This window comes from Pseudorca crassidens, chromosome 10 (genome assembly GCF_039906515.1).
Source record: "Pseudorca crassidens isolate mPseCra1 chromosome 10, mPseCra1.hap1, whole genome shotgun sequence".
In the NCBI taxonomy this organism is placed as follows: domain Eukaryota; kingdom Metazoa; phylum Chordata; class Mammalia; order Artiodactyla; family Delphinidae; genus Pseudorca; species Pseudorca crassidens.
The window spans coordinates 10,910,506-10,924,196 of record NC_090305.1 but is presented as its reverse complement, the minus strand read 5'-3'; the positions used below and the strand labels follow the sequence as shown (position 1 = coordinate 10,924,196).

The following is a 13,691-nucleotide window of genomic DNA, read 5'->3' as shown; positions in this document are numbered from 1 at the left end:
ATTTTTTTTTAAAAAAAGAAAACTCTTAAATCTCCACCAAAAAAAACTACTAGAACTAATCAATGAATTCAGTAAAGTTTCAGGATACAGGTTTAATATGAGTTAGCTATTTTAGTAGTTCCACAGTCTAATTTTCCAGGAGCAAGTATTTATTGGTCGTTTAACTATTTTTGCCTGGTCCCAGCATTGTTCAGCTCAAAACCAGGAAATTATGCTTTATCCCAGAATTGTTTAGCACGGTAATAGAAGAATATGTTAGTTTTGGTTCTGTTGGGTTTGCAGATTTTGCTTATATTACAATTTAAACATGCAGAGAAAATACAGTTTCAATATTTTGCCTATAACTGATCTGCTCTTCTGGGTGAGCCAACTAATTGGGGAAGTAACAACGAAGTCAGTGATGTAGTCATTTAATAGTTGTTTAATACCCCTTAGCTAATACTCAGAGTCTTGGTACGAATGCCCATTTTCTCCCCAATTTTTCACACTTCCACTCTTCTCCCCAGCTCCTCTCTAGGATTGCGCCTGGGTGTATAAAGGAAGGGATGTGACTTGTGTGTCTTCTCAGTGGAGGGAAAAGGGGCCCTTCAGGGTCTGCTGGCTCCTGGGGTCTCTAGAAGAATGGCCTTTGGCCACCTGCTTGCTATCTACCATGTTGGCTCTTATGACTGAGGCTGATGCGCAGGATGACGCTTACTCTGGTCCCCTCACTTGGTTCAGGCCTGGTGGGTCTCTCTGGGTGACTTGATCTCCTCTCAGCATTACCCGTTTGCAACGCTTAGAACTCTGATTGCTCATTCTTTTCCCAGGGTAGGTGGTCTGTACCCTGCGTGTTAGTCCGTTCTGGCTGTATTACAAAATACCACAGACTGGGTGGCGTATAAACAGCAGAAGTTTATTTCTCACGGTTCTGGAGGCCAGAAGCCTAAGGTCATCATCAGGATGGTTGGGTTCTGGGGAAGGTCCTCTTCTGAGTTGCAGACTGCCTCCTTCTTGCTGTGTCTTCACAAGGTGGAAGGGGTGAGGGGTCTCTGCAGGGTCTCTTTTATAAGGAACTAATCCCATTTATGGTGGTTCCACCATCATGACCTAAGCACCTCCCAGAGACCCATCACATCGGGCATTGGGAGTTCAACATACGAATTTTATGGAGACACAAACATTCAGACCAAAGTACTCTCTCATAGGGCCCCCCGATTAGGCCCACTGGCTTCAGTCTAAGCTTCTCTACTGTGGAAGTAAACGAAGACCAACCTAATGAGAAAAGCAAAGCCTATTTATTTTGAGCTTGCTGTAGCAAAGGGAGTCAGCCACCATCACTTGCATTTCGGTAGACCCAAAGGCAGGCAGAGGAGGGAGAAGACTTTAGAGTGGGGAAAAGGGGAAGGCAGGGAAGGTGTGCCCTGATTGGAGGCTGTTGGCCTGGGGAAGCTGTAGACAGGCTACCTAGAGGCAGGGCATCCTATGTGATGGATTGGGCTGTGGGTGCATTTGATTTTTTCTGATTGGTCCTAAGATGGAAGTGGGGACAAAGATTAGGAAAGATGTCAGTTATTAATCAAGTCCTGGCCATTTGGGGCTGATTATTACAGAAGTTATTGTTTAGCTTCCTGGATTCTCACTAGGGATAGCAATCTGGCTTCCTACAAAGCTGACTTAGAGTGGGCTGCCTGCCTAGGCTGATTACTGTAGATAAGGAGTTGGCTTTCTGGGCAGATGGTTACAGATTGTAGGTCAGGGATCTATTTTTAAACATGGCCTAGCTATTTCCTGTTTGTATATTCCATCTCTCACTACCATATAGGGTCTGACCTAATCTCCTAGAAGTGCAGATTAGACCCTGTCTCCAGCTGCACTCTATCCTCCTAACCATGCTGGGCTCCTCTGTGCTGTCTCAGTGCCTCCTGACGTTTGCATCAACTCCTTTTGGATATTCCTAAATCAATCCCTCCCCCAACTCTCTTCATCCTCTCATCATCTCCTGGGACAGGAAGGGCAGGGCTGATCTGCCTTTGCCTGTGGCATCTCCTCTTCTCCTGGAGCAGCCAGCAAGTTGTATCTCCAGGGGAGTAACTTTTCTACCTGCAGGAGAACACCAAGATTCTGGGCGCTTCTGCTCGGTGCTTAGCAGGTCAAAGAAGGAGATAAAGGAATTCCAATGGGTCTCAGAAAAAAGTCTCTTTGCAAGACTATTGTCTTACTTCAAAAAAGTTTTTTTTTTTTTTGAATATCAAAAGCTGAATATCAACTCTTTCTTTCTCTTTGCATACTCTGTGTAACACCCACAGACCTCTGGACAGATGACCCTGGAACCAATTAGGAGGAAGGGCCTATACTTGCAAACCCAAAGAGAAAATTACATTAATACTTTTTCAAATTATGGCTCTCATTATAGAAGATACTCTTCATTGTGTTTGAATAGAATTCTTTTGTCCTGCTTTTCTTCAACTGGCTTTCTTTAGGGGAACAGAGGTTAATGGGGAGAAATGAAGCTATTTCTTGTGCCCTGTTTAGAAATGATCTCTTCCTCTTCATTTTAAGTGCCGGAGTATAAAGTCTCTTTTATCCTCTCAGTACAGCGCTCCATCTTCTCAAAAGGGTCTCCACTGGCTTTCCTATTTCTTCACCATAATTTGAGCTCCCCACCCCCTCTTGCTTGAATCTTAATGGAAAATAGATCCGCAGCCCATCACTTTTAAGGATGTCGTTCACAGGGCTCCTCACCTACCTCCTCCTTTACTGCAAACTCTCCTTAAAGTTTGTGCGTGCATGTGTGCGTGTAATAATAGGCCCTCTATCCCTTCCTCATCTTGATCGCTCTTACAGACTGTGTGTAATAATAATTTTATATCTGACTTTGGCTGTTACTTCATTCCCTCTAGTTCTAACCCATTATTTTACATTTTCAGAGGCTCATTATGACTCATTGGGCAGCCGAAGAAACATAATGAGTCCAAGATGATTGCACATGGCGGTGCTCCACAAATAGATATTAAACAGCTCATGAAATCTATAAATGTCCTTACTATCCTGGGTGCATTATAAAGCTATGAATCAATAATTCAGCCAAGTTTTTTTTATCCTCTCTTTAAAATCTGGCTTTCTGGATGTTCTTCCTCCTGGAAATGGAAGCTATGTACATATTGGGAAAAGAAAGCTAGAGGAAGGGAAGAAGAGAAAGAAAGATGATGAAGACGCATACAAAGAAAAAAAAGAAGAAAACATAAATTATTTTAATAGTTTAAGCCCTCAAAGCTTCTTGACCGCTGTCCACGCAAGGAATAAATAATAGTAGGCAGGACACAGGCACTCAAAAAGTATTTGTTGAATGAGCAAATAAGTTTTATGACTGTTTTCCATTGAGTTTACACATTGGTTTTGACAATTACCTTTGCTGAATATTATTCTGTGCCTGGAGTAGGACATGCATCCATTCATTAATTGTGAAATATGAGGAAGGAAGTGGTATTATCCCCATCGGCTGGGTAACAAAACCAGAGGCCACTGATGGAAGAGCGATATTCAAGCTGAATGTTTGATAAAAGCTAATAATCAGAGGGAATTCATTGGAGCATTGAAAAAAATGAAGAGTGAATTGAATTTGGACCCCCTTGAGGATTTCCTTTATTGACAAATGATTCCATCATCTACCAACTCGCCAAACCCCAAACCCTGGGCATCATTCTAGACTCACCACCGTACACATTCCTCACCAAATTCTCTCTATTCCTCAACAGTTCTCGTATATGCCCCTTCCTGCCTCACCACCAAGGACAAATTCCAAATTGTCATTAATTCTTGCCTTAGTCGTTGAATGAACCTGCCAACCAATCTTCCTGCTTCCAGTCCTGCTTTCTTCCACACTGCTCACCAGAGTAGTCTTCTGAGATCCGAACCTGATCATGTTATCTTTTGCTTAAAAATCTTTCAGTGATTTCCCGTTGTCTCCAGGATAGATTCCAAACTCATTAACTGAACGTACAGAGTCCTTCATGATCTCGCCCATCCCTCCCCCCTCCAGCCTCATCATTTACCATCTCCTCTCCTTACCAGTTCCTCCCTGCGGTAATCTCGAACATTATACCTTCCACAGGACACTCTCACGTCTCCGAACACCCGCACTTGCTCTCTGAAATGATCTCTCCCTTCTCGTCATTGCCTTAGTTGGAAGTTCCTTACCTGCAAGATATCTTTCAAGCCTTAGCTTTGTTTACCTCTGGGACACTTTACTGTTCTCCTGTCCTGCCCCTTCCTCCTTGTCATCTCTCTATTCCCCTGACTACCTCTGATGTACACACATCTCAAAAGTGGGCTTCATGTCTGTGTCAGCCAGTGTCCCGGCAGGAAACAGATGGCGCCCTCTGATCGGTCTAGACTAAAGGAGAGTTTATTTACAAGGGACTAATTATGAACTTGTGGGTGGAGTTCAGTGGAACCACAGGAACTGGTGTAGAAATCTGGGGCTCGCAGCAGCAGAGCTGTCACCAGGGGGAAGATGAGTAGAGAGTAGGTCAGTGGAGGAAGAGCAGTGACTTTCTGTTCAGCTATCCTCCCAGGGAGGGAAATAAACACCCCTGAACTCCCTTCCTCTCCATCTGATCTCCTGGAGAGCTCCCCCATTGATGGAAGCCAATGAGAGCCTTGTTGCTGTGGTGCATGTAGGCCAGCCTCTCAGGGAAGAGAAAAAAGGTGCTATAGAGGAAGAAAGACTTTTCTTCTACCCTCTTAAGTTCTGTGACTGGGTCTGAGAATTAAACCGACAAAAGACAGATTAAGAGGAGAAAAGCAACACATTTTATTTGATGTTAATATGGTTACATGACACAGAAGCCTTCATAGAAAAGAAGATCCAAAGAAGTAGACAGGCCTGAGAGCTTACATACCATTTCCACAAAGAACGATAAATTGTAGAGATGTGACAAGACAAAGGAGAAAGGGGTTTGGGCTTGGAGCAGTAAATTATGGGAAGGTGACTTAGGAAACATATGGGGGAAACTAATGGAAGATAAAGGCTATTTTAGTAAGTTTGTTTTACAGCTTCATCTCAGGGTCAACTCCCCATCTTGGCTGTAGGAATATTCTCCTCTTTCTGGTACGGGGAGGGTACCCTTCTCATGGAAAATTTGTGTCCTGCTTTCAAGCACAAAGCGGGAGGTAGGAGAGCCCTTCCTGCATCTGCTGTTTCCCAAGTGCTTTCAGTTCAAAACAAAATGCCAAAGTGACATATTTTGCGGTGGCAGGCTCTGGTCTTCTTCGGTGGATCAGAAGGCACACAGTGCCTTGCTTCTGTGTCCCACAGCTTCCCATGCACACCCCTGGGAGCCCGCGCCTCTGGCTGAGTTCCAGTTAACTGCTTAACTCTCTAGGGAATCTGTCTGCTACTTGTTAGGGGGGTGGGACTTCCATCTTTTTATCCCAATGCCTACCGTAATGACCAGCCTGTAATATGTACTCAGTAAGTGTTCTCCGAAATGAAGTAACATTTTGAGTGTATACCGGGCCAGAATTGTTAGAAACCTTAGAGATAATTTTAATAAGAAGCAAATTCAGAGCCAGATCCCAGCCTGATCAGAATCCCTCCTGATTCCCAGCCTTCGTCTCCTACTTAATTTTAACCGCAGTCTCAGGTTATTCATTGGAAGGAGAATTCACACGAGTTTCCCATAAATCCAAGAGTCTTCTATTTTGGCAACAAGAGAGAGACAGCGAGAAGGGTTGGATCCGCCTGCTTTGAGCCCTTTGCCAAAAGCAATCTCTGAGCTCTCTGGATAAGCAACACTTTCAAACCTAGCAAAGTGCCAGGAGCTGAAGTCATGAAAGGAATCACGGGGCTCGGGAATCACACAGTTACACAAACTACCTCTGGTGGTTGGTGGTGAGGTAGCTTCGCTTTAACATCCTATTAGCACATGATCTTTAGTTTCCAAAGCCCTTCTTGGTTCCAAACCTGCAGGTGGTGATGGTGGGTGGGAAGAGGTTGAGTAAGATGTTTCCGAGTTGGGAGGCAAAGCTGTTGGTGCCTCCTCGCTGGATGACTCAGCGACGGGCTGCTGCTGTGTTCTTCCCAGGAAAAGCCAGCATTACCGTGGAAGTGATTGCATGCCAGGAGCAGAAGAGCGGAGCGTTCGTCAGACCCGATTGGCATCATCTGTTTATTTATCTGCCCTCCGGGAACTGTGCGCACTTTGGGGGCAGAGGTCACGTCTTTGTCTAGCCAAGCATCTAATGCGTAGTCGGCGCCCCCAGCCCCCCCCCCCCAAAAAGGATGAGGAAAGTTTATTGGATCTGAGGACGTGGATTTAGTGTTAAGGGGCTAGATCCTAAGACCTGGCGTTCTTCTTAGCACTCATCTGTCCCCTCGCCTGTCTAACAGAAGTGGTTCTATCACTGTCACCTGGCTGATGTAATGATCCAGGAAGATCATGTGCTTGGAACTCCATGTGACATGAACTGTAAAGGTCAGATATAGCTAAGTTGTCCAAAAGCCGTCAGCTAGGGGTATGACTTTGGACAAGTTAAACCACCTATATGAACTTCGGTATTAAAATAAGAAGACTGGAAACTATGACTTATGAGGTCCTTTTCGTCTTTGAAATTCTTTTAAACTTCCCTGCTGTCAAACACCTCAACTGTCTTCTTTGGCAAGGCAGAAGCCATTCCACGAAGCTCCCACTGAAAAGGATAAAGGGAGAAATTGGCGGAGTTATGATCATAGCCAGTTTTGCTACTGCCAAAAGAAGAACAGCAGAGAATTTTTTAGTTTCTCAGAGGACATGCAGTGTCTGAAAGTCATCTTCCTTCTTGTATTTTCCAAAAAGAAAAAGGAATGTGGAAGAGCCATCACATTCTGTGCATAACTTTTCTACTTACAGATAGAATTTTTAATGCATTTTTTTCTTTTCTGGAGGTGTAAGGGAGAATTCCCATAGCTGGAGGCATGTGTAAGTCAGGGGACTGTGGGAGAATGCAAGTGTGATTGTGGGGCTACACTTAATTCATTAAAATGTATGGTTTTGCCAAAAATGAGCTTTGTGGGAGGGAGAAGGCAGCAGGGATGTGGATGGGGGTTGGTGGGAGGGAGGAGTAAGAAGTGCCAAGAGAGAAAAGAGTCTTATTTGTTGCTAAATGTTGAATCCCGCATAAGAATGTGTCGTGAGCCAGTTCCAGGAAATCCTAATGCAATTGGGGGGAGTGTAAATCTATTAGGCACACATATTATGTGTTGACATTATTATTGTCCTATTTTTATACTAACTGTGAATATCCTCCAATGACTTAAGAAAGCTTGAGGGACGTTCTTCTGAGTTAGCCTCCCTTCTCATTTTTTACCTTTTATCAAATCAAATGGCAGTAATATAAGGACATTGTGCTCTTTTTCCTTTCTGTCTATACTGTGAATTATTTCAGAAGCCAACTATATTCGTGAGGGTAACACTAGCAGCTGTAACAAATAAACCCAAACGTTAGTGACTTAACACAACAGGAGTCTGTTTCTCCTTTACAGAACAGTCCAATGCAGGTGTGTCTGGTGGGCACACAACTTTCTCAATGAGGTAACTCAAGAATTAAGGAGCCTGACATCTTGTGGCTTTGCTGTCTCCTAGGAGCTTAGTATACAGCCATGGAAAGACAAAATGAGGGTGGAGAAGCTGCACCTTCTTCCTAATTGCTGTGGCTCAGAGTGACAAATGCTAGTTCTACATATATTCTATTGGCCCAGCCCAGATGCAAGAGGCTGCTGGAAATAGTCTCTGATGGGGTCGTTTTTGCCCAGCAGCAGCATTTCACTAGGGAAGGAGGAGCATGAATTTTGACAAACAGCCATTGCTGTCCTGCCCACTTCATCACTCTCAGACTCTAAGAAAAATGGCAGCACTTCCTTGTCCGTTGAGTGTAACTTTTCCTCTAAAGTCCTTCAAAGCAGAGCCCTAATTCATCTCCTCTGTGAAATGCATGATTCTGAGGGAAGATCCCACACAAGCCCTACCAGCCTCACTACACATCTGCCTCCAGGCTTTCCCTTGATCCGCCTCCACCTCTGTTTGGAATCCACTTCCTTTCAGGTACCAGCGCCCAGCCCCACTGGTTTCTTCTTACAGTCTTTATGCCTTTGCCTGTTTTTACCTCAGGGGTCTCCTCTCTGAGAGATATTTCTTTGAAAAGCTTTGTCTCTATCAAAGGCATTCCAAGAATTGACAAACCAATGGGGAGATAACTTTTCTTTAAGAAACTCTTGACAGTCAGAGACCTCAGACATACCAAGGACATCCCTTAATGTGCCTGTACTTACCGGTCACCAAAGGGTTTCCCTTCCTCACTCATAAGGCAGAGGAAAACTATTCATAATAGCCTCAAACTGTAAACAAACTAAATGTCCATTAAATGGACAGTAGTGAATAAATATATTGCGATGTATTTGTAGAATGGAATACTATATAGCAACGAAAAGAAATGGACTCCTGTTATACACATATACATGAAAAACTTTCAAATACAATGTCAAGTAGCCAGACCTGAAAGAATGAATATAGTGTATAATTCTATTCATATGTGGCCCAAATGAAAATAAAATGAGCCTATGGTGTTATAAGTCAAGAGTGGTTACCTTTGGAGAGAAGAGGAATGGCGGTAATTGATGGGAACCTGCCGGGAATTTCTCGGGTGCAGGTATTGTTCTGTTCATTGACCTGGGTGGTACTTACACAGGTGTGTTCATTTTGTGAAAGCTCATTGAGCTGTAAACTAATGATCTATGTGCTTTTCTGTGTGTATGCAATACTTCGTTTGAAAGGTTTTCAAAGTCTATCGGAATAAAAGAAAAAAAAACACCGGTCTTCTTCCAACTACCTGTTTCAACCCCCAAAGTAGGGCAAGGCACAGTAGCTGTATAGATGCTTAGATGAGATTGCAAAGCAGCTGGACAAAGAAACAGGACTTGGAAACGCCCACACATTCAGAGACCCAGATGGCCCCAGTATATTAAACATCAAAGGTCATCTGGGCTAGTGATCCAATGCACAGAAGGAGTAGCTTCTGAATACATCCAGAGGGGTTCATCTCAGAATTATCGGGTTGGGAGAACAGAATGAGGTCACGATGTCAGAAGAACCATAATGCAATTCTGTTCTTCTAGCAACGGTCCCACCTTGGTCTCCCTCTTTCCTGCCAGTCTCCACGGTTAAGTCTCACGGGAAGTGGTTTTACTCACAGGACACGTGGCTTTCCATACCGGATGGCTCAGACTTAGGTTTCCCTAGAGATGGGATGGATTGATCGGATATATTTGGAACTCTATTGTTTTAATAATATGCAGTAGCTGAGAACTCTGTTCCAGAGCCCTGGAACTTCAATCTTCATAACATAAAGGGAATTTGACCTCCCCAATCAGAGCAGAAGAATAATTATTCCAGCTCTTTCGTACTTTTCTCGTCGAATCCCTGAACTCTTAGGACGTCTCTAATTGAGACTTCCTGAATTCATTTCCTCTTAAGTATTCCACAGCAGCTGGAAAGATTATTGGTGCCGAGAATTTTCTCTGATGGAGACACAACTGCTCCTCTGTCGGAGTCCAGTGGAAGCTCACCTCAGTGCCATGTTTTCTTTAGCTTTGGCGGTTGAGAGAATGCCGACAGGAGGGCAAGCCGGGGAAGTTCCAAACGTGTCACCTTGAGCGTAACTTAGAAAAAGCATAGCCTTTGGAGTCAGACAGATCTAGGTTCAAATACAATGTCCAAACATCACCAGAGGCTTGACCATGACCAAATTACTTAATTTCACTTAGATTCAGTTTCTTCAATTATAAAATAGTGTTTATTTTAAAGAGATGCTGTATGTGAAACATAAAACAAGCTATGTAACGTTCCTAGTACACTGACTGACCGCAAGCAATAATGATGATTGATAATAACACTTAACTAGCACTTGTTATGTACCAGGCATTGTTACAATTGTCACAACAATCCTACGAGATAGGTCCTGTTAATAGCACGAATTTATAAAGGAGGAGGAAGCACAGGGAAGTGTATAACTCGCCCCAAATGGCAGAGCAAGGACGCCGACCGAGGCAGCCAGGCACACGGCCCATGTTTGCTCTTTTCCACACCAAACCGGTTTCTTGCCCCTAAAGTGCAGCAATAAAACATGGATTACTTGCTTAAAGAAATTCTTCTCTTCTCCCCTTTCTCACAAATCTTAATGGCATGTCTAATTTTTACAGTTAGAAAGAGAGAAATTAAGGACATCCCTACGTGTTTTCCCCCTGGATCTTGTTTTCACCTCTTCGGTGAAAAGTTTTAGAGAACAGGACTGCTTTGGTAAGCTCCGCTGTCATCCACAAGCACACATTGAGCGCCTATGGCATGCCAAGCACTGTGCTGGCTGATGGGGAAACAGAGGGCTGAGTCAGACTCTTCCCTCCTTACCCCTCATGTTCCTCCCCATGGGAGCTCAGAGGAGCAAAGACCAGAGAATAAGGCCTCAGACTATGGATGGGCCGTCGCTCATGCAGCCCTCCCTCCTCAGCCCACTTCCAGAGAGGTCTGTGTGAATCCCTGACTGAACCCAGCGCCGCCTTATGCCAAGAGAGCCTTCCTTCTCCAGCCGGGATCGGCTGGTTTGCTCTCGAAACAGCAAGCACACTGTTTCTACCCCTAGACGCACTTGCCAGCAGGAGCTCATGGCCTTCCAGAAATTACTTTGCTTTTATATAGCACCTTTTCATTTTAACTGCCTTCCCTTTTTTTTTTCCCCATCAAACATTAATTAAAACACGATGGCAAGCGCAGAATTCACTCACCCTGGCAAGAAAGGAAAGAGAAAGGAGAAGAAAAGAAAAAAACACATTTCATTGTTTGCCACACCTGGAGTGGCCGAGTCCTCAAGAGTCTGGCTGAGGCTGGAATTCAAGACAGTCCCTCCTCCCATCCAAACACTCCTGCTGAGAGTGGCCATGCCTCACGGGCCTCCCTCGGGTCTGCGGGCTGTGGGGAAAGGCCAGGCCCTGAAGGGCATCCCGAGCACAACTTGAATAACTGACTGCATACACAAGGCGCCTCCTGTCGCTGCCCACGGCCCCCTTCTCCCTCGTGCCACCTTGCTCCTTCCCAGGGAGCTTCTCCTTCTCTTGACAGACCTGAGAAGCATCCTCTCTAGGATTAGAACTTGAGTGAATACCCAGGTCCCAGTCCACCGGGAAGAGGCCATTAGGCCTTGACAGGTGAAAGGAAGCAGAAGATCTGGGATTTGGAGAGTTTGCCCTACGCCTCTCTTCCTGTTTCTCCCTCCCCTCTCCTGGCCCCCCCAAGCCCTGATAGGAGTGGTGTGTCAGGACTTCGGAGCATTTGCCTGTAGTTGTTCTGGTCCAGTCTTGTGTTTTCAAATGTTTCCAGGCTTGGGCCAAGACCAACAGTGGTCACAACAAGCCCAAACTCTCCTTCGTGACGTGCGGGAACTTTCCTGGGGGATGTGTCATGTTGAAACCAATGTTGATGTTTCTGCTCAACTAGATGCTCTTGGAGATTACACAAAGGGGAGGAAGGACAAGCTTGAGGAACTGGCGTTCTCCCAGTTTGCACCATTTTCTTCCCTGTTTGCGTGGCGTCCATGGCTGCCTGATCTGCGGAGCAGCAGGAGTTACTACTCCCAAGGCTCAAAGGGCCGGGAGGGAGGAGAGAGTTGACAGCCCCAGCAGGGGAGCGCGTGGGGTTTTTGTACAGCTTCCCTGAGCTACAGGATTGATTTTCTGCTGGAGTCCCCAGGTATCAATGAACCTATAGTCCTCCTTCCAGGAATTATCAGACTCTGGGGAGACAATAAGAAAGGAACTGAAACTATTTTTGAAAAGTTTTCAGAAGTCTGTGAACGCCATATAAGGCCCCCATTAGCTTTCATTTTTGCTGGGCTAAAGGGACGGGGGAAACACGAGGTGATTATATGGTTGGAAGCTTTGGCCAAGGCCTGTGTTACTCTGAATTAAGACGTAGGAAGCAGAATTTCCCCCAGGGCCCTGGGGCTGACTTTGAGTTGAGATTTCACAGAAGACTCTGTAGAGTGGGAAAACAGTTGCCTATTATTGCTTGTGCAGCAGAACGATAGACTCTTTCACTCTAAGAATCTTTATGGGATGATCTAGGAAGCCTGAACTTTAAAGAGATGAGAAACCATCTGAGCTGAGGGGAAACCGGGTTGATTCTGGGCCTTAGAACAAACATTGCCTCCTGTGCCTTGTCTTGTGTCTTACTTAGGTTAGATTCCCCAGAAGCGAACACTGAGTGATTCGTTTAAGGAATGTCCCCAGGAAAATCTGGTAGAAGGTTTGGGAAGTCAGCCCCAGAAAGGAAGGATGCTGGGTGAGTGTGCAACATGGCGCAAAGCCCCAGGGAGGGAAGTGGTGAGGGGTGACTGACACTCTCTCCAGCGTCTCCCCGTGGCCTCCACTGTGCTCCTGATTAGGGCCCAGGGAAGTATTTATATCCTCCTCCCATCCGTCATCCACTGGTTAAGGGCTGTCATCCCCAGAAGCATGCAGCTTCTCATTACTTTTTTTAAGCTGGCATAGTCGTTCCAGAACCCTGCGGGTAGCCCGCTGACAGAGAGACACAGGTGCTGCTTGACACACCTGGAGCTGGTGTGCAGGAGAATGAGAAAAGTTCCCCAGGGAACATGGGCAAGCACTGACCACATCCGCTGTATCTCGTCTGGACCCAATAGCCTTAGGCTGGCAGGTCATCACAGAGTAGGTACAATCGTCTGTAAGAGAAGCTCTGCTGGAGCAATCCGTGGGGGATCAAGGACGGAAGGACCTAGGTGGTCACTGGTGATTCGTGAGTGCCCCAGACCCTGCCACTGATCCCAGGGTTGCCGTCAACCTGTGGTCCCCTGGGGGTGTGCCATCTGTCTCAGCTTGTTCTGGTTCCCATGCCCCTGCCTGACTGCATGGAGGTGGGGGTCATGGTGGTGATGGTGCATTAGCTGGAGGACAGCCACGGACATCTCTGTTTTCTCCTCTGTTACCCATGTCGGCAAAGAATGCATCAGGCACAGGCTAAAGAACCAGCATATCTTTCTAAACTTCCTGGCCGTCCCTCAGCCTGGAGCTCCTACAGCGGAGTAGGAACCGTCTGCCCACACCACCCAGAGGTGTGACGTGAGCTCACCATCATTAGCAGCGGAGCCCAGCACCGCCCAGAGACTTCCAAAGGCATGGCCCTCATCTCTTAACCGCAAGAAGGAGCTTCTCAAAGCCGGAAGCTCAGCCATTGGCCTCTCAAGTGTGGCCTGCCTCGCGGTGGCCTGCCGGCCTGCGGAGAAACAGAAATCAGATACAAAGGCAGCTCTGGGGTCAGTTTTACCTCGTCCTGAAGCCTTGGGAGACCAGAACAGAGTCAGGGAACTGAGGCAATGACCCGAAGCAGAAAAACCCAGACTCCTGGTTTTGTGCAGGCGCGAATCCCGCTGGTTAAGCCACGCCACCGCGGACCTCCAGATCCTCGTCAAGCCTCTGCCTCAGACTAAAAATAATCGCTCGTTCATAAACAAACGTAAATGTATTTTTAACCTGCCTCAGAAAGCCACCTTCCTGTTGGGTTTCAGGGCACTCTCGCCACGTCAACTGGCAGATCGCAAAAGCAACTGCTTGGAACTTTCCACCACAGACAGGCGATGGTGACCCCAGGTGACATCTGACTGCACTG

The 13,691-nt window shown here is 46.0% G+C and overlaps 3 long non-coding RNA genes across 4 annotated transcripts in view; 1 reads left to right on the top strand and 2 right to left on the bottom strand.

Moving 5' to 3' along the window:
• LOC137231581 (uncharacterized) overlaps window positions 1–13,691 on the bottom strand; it is a 262,745-nt gene that overhangs the window by 44,708 nt on the left and 204,346 nt on the right. The window lies entirely within an intron of this gene.
• The window catches only part of LOC137231580 (uncharacterized), a 249,619-nt gene that overhangs the window by 160,801 nt on the left and 75,127 nt on the right, over window positions 1–13,691 (top strand). The window lies entirely within an intron of this gene.
• On the bottom strand, window positions 4,772–13,601 carry LOC137231579 (uncharacterized). Its single transcript, XR_010946664.1, has 2 exons — window positions 10,860–13,601; window positions 4,772–10,120 (listed from the first exon to the last, which is right to left on the bottom strand). It is a non-coding gene; the product is annotated as an uncharacterized lncRNA (long non-coding RNA).